At 48.5% G+C, this 4,947-nt stretch overlaps 1 pseudogene; it reads left to right on the top strand.

Annotated features, from left to right (window-relative positions):
• Positions 1–427: 427 nt before the first annotated feature.
• LOC146584265 (cytoskeleton-associated protein 5 pseudogene) lies at positions 428–4,627 on the top strand (annotated as a pseudogene).
• The last annotated feature ends 320 nt before the right edge of the window (positions 4,628–4,947 follow it).

The raw sequence follows: 4,947 nt of genomic DNA, 5'->3' as shown, positions 1-4,947 counted from the left end.
ATATCTCGTGCTCCTGGCTGCAAGGAACAGCTCCCTCTTGCAGTCTCAGTTCCGAGTGGCCAGGGTGTGCAAAGCAGCACTTTCCCCTGAACGCCAGTGGGCCTCATTCTCCAGGAGATGGGCCCCAACAGCAATGGGAAACCTTCTGCCACCATATGTAGTTGCTGTAGGTCCCCAGCATGGTGTCAGCAGGCTGGCACTGAGGTCACAATGGCCAGTGGGTGCCACGTCCTGGCCTGCACATCGCACACCCTGCCAAGAGGGGCCCAAAGCTGCTGCCCCAGCACTTCCATCTCCACCACATGCTGTGGGGGAAAGAACACACAATGAAACCCTCTTGCTTCTGATTTAAGTCCTTGGAAGGAAGCCTGATCATCCCCAGAAGGATAGAGAACAACAGCAAATAAGAAAGTTGGGCCCAAGCATCATGTTTGAACTGGAGCTCTCAGCAGAAGAGTGTGCGGAAAAAGCAGCAGCTGTTCTGCCTGAAACCTGCATGCAGCATTTGGAAAGCAGTGACTGGAAAGAGCGCATTTCCAGTATGGAGACTCTTCAGAAGACTGTTAGAGAGATGAGCAAAAGCAAGATACCCTGCCAAGCCCTGGTGAGATTGCTATCACAGAGAAGAAAGGAGACAAAGCTCCAAGTAGTACAGAAGAAACTTCACACTATCACCTTGCTAGCCCAGAAAGGGAACTTTTCCAGAACATCTGCTCAAATTGTCCTGGAAAATGTGGTAGAAATGGTGGGAGATGTGTTATGCAGCAACAATGCAAAAGAAGCCTTGACAGCTATAGCAGAAGCATGTTCATTACCTTGGACTGCAAAGAGAGCTATGTCATTGGCTTTCTCACAGAATAACTACAGGACTCAGTCCATGATCTTGAACTGGATGGCAAATGCAATTATGGAGTTTGGCTTTGTTGGGATGGAGGTTAAAATGCTGATCAGTACCCTGAAGATTGCTCTTGCTGCTATTCACCCAGATGTGCGAACATCAGCCATCACCCTGCTGGGGGTTATTTATCTGTACATGGGAGACTCATTGAGAGCACTGGTAGAGAATGAAGACTTGCCTCTTCTTCCCCAGATAAATGCTGAGCTGGAGAAGGTACGTGGGCAGATCCCACCAATTCCCTGTCGTGCAAATCCCACACCATGCCTGGATGATAGGACCCAGGAGGTCCCAGGGGATCACAGAAGGACTGAGGTCATAGACATTCGTGACAGGATCACATCAGAGCTGGTGTCAAAGCTGCAAGAAAAGAACTGGGAGGTGCAAAAGGAAGGCCTGGAAGAGGTTGCAGACATCCTTGAGGATGCCAGATTCGTCCAGCCAAACATAGGAGAGCTTCCAAAAGCTCTGAGGACTTGTCTCTGTGACTCCAATCCCACCCTGGTACAGCTGGCCCTGAGGGTCCTCCAGCAATTATTCACAGCCATAGGCTCCAACATCAAACAACACACGAAAGACTTGGGCTTTCCCCTCATTACTCTGTTTAGGGAGAGTAAAAGCAGCATGAGAGCTGCTGCCCTGGCTGCTGTGAACACCTGGGCTGCACAGACCAATATATTGGAGTGCCTGGACAGAGAGGACATTTCAGAGGATCTAGGGAAGGAACTGATTTTCCAGAAGCAAGAGCTGGTGCAGTGGCTGGCTGAACAACTGCCCACCCTCCAGTCAGCTCCCTCAGACCTGCTTCAGTGTGTGCCTCACCTCTACTCCTGCTTGCAGGACAGCAATGAGTATGTGCAGACTGCCTCACAGGCAGCCTTGCCTTTCTTCTTAATGCACCTTGGTTTTGAGAAGATGGCTGAAGTCACCAGCCAGCTGAAGGCAGCTGCAAAGGACCATGTACTTGCGATACTGGAGAATATCAATGCTAGTCCATCAACCAAACCTTCTGCTCCTGCTCCTGTTAAATCACTTTCCAGACAACCTGGAGTCACCACTGGAGCTACCTTTCCCTCTGTCCTAACCACACCACCTGCAGGACAAACCTTCTCTCCACAAACACCACTTAAAGAGTCAGTACCCAAAAGCAGTGAAGAGGAGAAGCAGGGTCCCAAAGAGCCTGAGTCAGGAGGAGTAGTCCTGAAAGACAAGGATATAGCTGAGGGGAAAGCACAAATGAAGTCTACTCTGAAGGATGGTGACAGTAAACTGGGACCCATCTTCATCATTATCCCCAGGGGGAAAGAGCAGAGAATGAAGGATGAAAAAGGCARCAAAATACTAAAGTGGAACTTCACTGCTCCTAGCAACAGGTATGTCGAGCAGCTGAAAGYTCAGATGAGTAACTGTGTGTCCAATAACCTTCAGGTAGAAATGTTTCACTCCAGCTTCCCACACCACATCAAAGCCTTGTCCATAATGGCTAGGCATTTAGAGAAGGAGAAGGAAGGAGTCATCAGCTGCTTGGATCTGATCCTAAAATGGCTCACGCTGCGTTTCTTTGACACCAACACATGGGTGCTTACAAAGAGCTTAGAGTACCTTGATTTGCTGCTAACCTTGCTGAGTCAAGAGAAGTATCAGTTGATGGAGAGTGAGGCCTCTTACTTATTTCCATATCTGATCATGAAGATGGGAGAGTCAAAAGAAGCTGTCCTCAAATTGGTGCACACTGTCCTGAAGAGGATATGCCTGGTCTATCCAGCCAGCAAGGTGTTTGGCTTCCTCATGGAAGGGGTCAAGTCCAAGAATGCTAAGCAACAGGCAGGATGCCTGGAGCAGGTGGGTTATCTCATTGAAGTTTATGGCCTAAATATATGTGAGTCCAGCCCTGACAAAGCCTTAAAGAGGATAGCTGCCTTTTTGAAAGATGACAACAGTTCTGTTTGCAGTGCTGCCTTAAACATTATGGTTTTAGTTTGCAAAACTCATGGGGAAGCTATGTTCAGAATGGTTGGGAATCTTCCTGAAAAACAAATGAAGATGCTAGGACAAATCRCAGAACAGACATCCGCTAAGCCAGCAGTCTCTCCAGCACAGCATCTCTGTGAAAAATCTCAGCAGGCTTCAACCACAAGACCTGAAATCACTTATCAGCAGGCAGGAGACGCACCCTCAAAGCTTGAACCGACCTGCTCTCAAGGAGGAAATGTGGATACTGTGGACGTGACTCCCCAGACGCTGCCACCAGATCTAGATCAGCATGAGAGCAGGCTGGTCACCAAAAAATCCAACCGCTTTAAACTGAAGAATATCATTCATCTAGACACCATCCCCGAATATCAGACCCTGCCCATCTCYTCAGACACTGATAACACATGCCATAACATCGTCTTAACCATTAATTCCCTTATTTGTCACATTAGCAGTGGTGACACTGACACCAGCATCCAGGCAATGGTAAAAATTGAGCAGATCCTGAGAGGGAATGACAAAGTAGAGACCATGTCTGGACATATTAACGAGTTCCTTGAAGCAACCATCGAGCAACTCAAGTTTATCCACCAGCAAAAGGAAGCAAAGGAGAAAATGGAAAAGGACCAAGTCATTCTGCTGTGTAGCTGCATCATCCAGGCCATGATGTCTCTCTTCCAGGAGGAGAGACTGGCCCAGGAGGCTTCTATTGAGGTGCTTAAGGWTGTAATACACAATCTCATTACCTTAATGCTACACTCCCTGGTGGGGGATCTGGAGGAAGATCAGAAGCTCATACAGTCCATTAATCTCCTCTTGAAGAGGATTTTGGAAAAATCTRACCAAACAAGGATCTTTCGCGCCTTGCTCAAGCTGCTCCAAGACAACCTGACCACTGAGGGCAGCACAGACAAGTTCTCTGATCTACTGGCCAAGTGCCTGTGGAGGACTACACGACTTCTCCCAGGCACCATCAGTACCATCAACCTGGACGAAATCCTACTGGACATCCACATACTCATGAAGGCTCTCTCGGACGAGAAAATGAGACAGTATACAAACAAACTCCCACTGCGGGCTCTGAAAACTCTGCTGCACACTTTGTGCAAGCTGAAAGGCGTGGGGATCCTGGATCATCTCACCCTGATTGAGGACACAGCTGAGTCTGAGGTAGAAGCCTACCTACGAAAGGCAATCAGACCTATTGCCAAGCAAGTTGCAAACAAAACAACTGTAGGAGCATGGAAGGAGGTTCCCCAGGCAACCTCAGAGTTTGAAAAGGACAAAGCAGATGATGTTTTGGAGGGCATCTTCCAGAAGATTTGCTCCAAGGAAAGCTCAAGGGAAGGTCTAGAGGAGTTGTATGAATATAAGAAAAAATGCCCTGAGGCAAAGTTGGAGCCTTTCMTAGGAAACCTCTCCCTCTTCTTGCAGAGTTATGTGAAGCAAGGCCTGGCCATCATCCAGGCAGAGCAAGACACCAGACAGCACATTTCTCCTCCTCCCTCAGGGGTATCCCCTCATATGGAAGGATCTCCCCCTGGACCACCAGTGACGCTGGGAGGGACCACAAATGAGGAGGAGGTGACACCATCATGCCACTTGGATGCCACATTCGACAGGCAGCAGCAACATGAGCTTGAGAAAAAGATGGTTCACAATAGACCCTCTGCCAGCCAGCTCCCCTTGGAGGACGAGGAAGTCATACCTCTTTCTCCCTTCCAAAGTTGCACAACAGCAAGATCCTTAAGGACATGAACCACGAGCAGAAATAGCACCAGAACTAGGAGCCAAGCTGCTGGGTGTTTTATCACTGGCCTCCTTATCACACTCCTCAACAGGCAGATGAAACGAACGGCTAAAAAATAAAGAAACAACTCTATCATGAGTATCAGGTGGGTTATCTGTGAAATAGCATATTGGGACCTGCATCCACAAGACCTGCAGATCCCAAGAGCTGGTCCAAAATGTTGGTTGATCACTCTGTTGCTGTTGTTCTGAACAGCCAAGAGGGGGGCAAGGTAGCACTGGGGCAGAAATACTTGGACAAGGAGCATTAAAAGCATGTGCACCCCTAG

The sequence above is a fragment of the Rhea americana genome, unplaced genomic scaffold (genome assembly GCF_003343005.1).
Source record: "Rhea americana isolate MKP2758 unplaced genomic scaffold, rheAme1 scaffold_96, whole genome shotgun sequence".
In the NCBI taxonomy this organism is placed as follows: domain Eukaryota; kingdom Metazoa; phylum Chordata; class Aves; order Rheiformes; family Rheidae; genus Rhea; species Rhea americana.
Note: the sequence above shows the minus strand (reverse complement) of the source record. Positions and strands in the feature narration are given on the sequence as shown.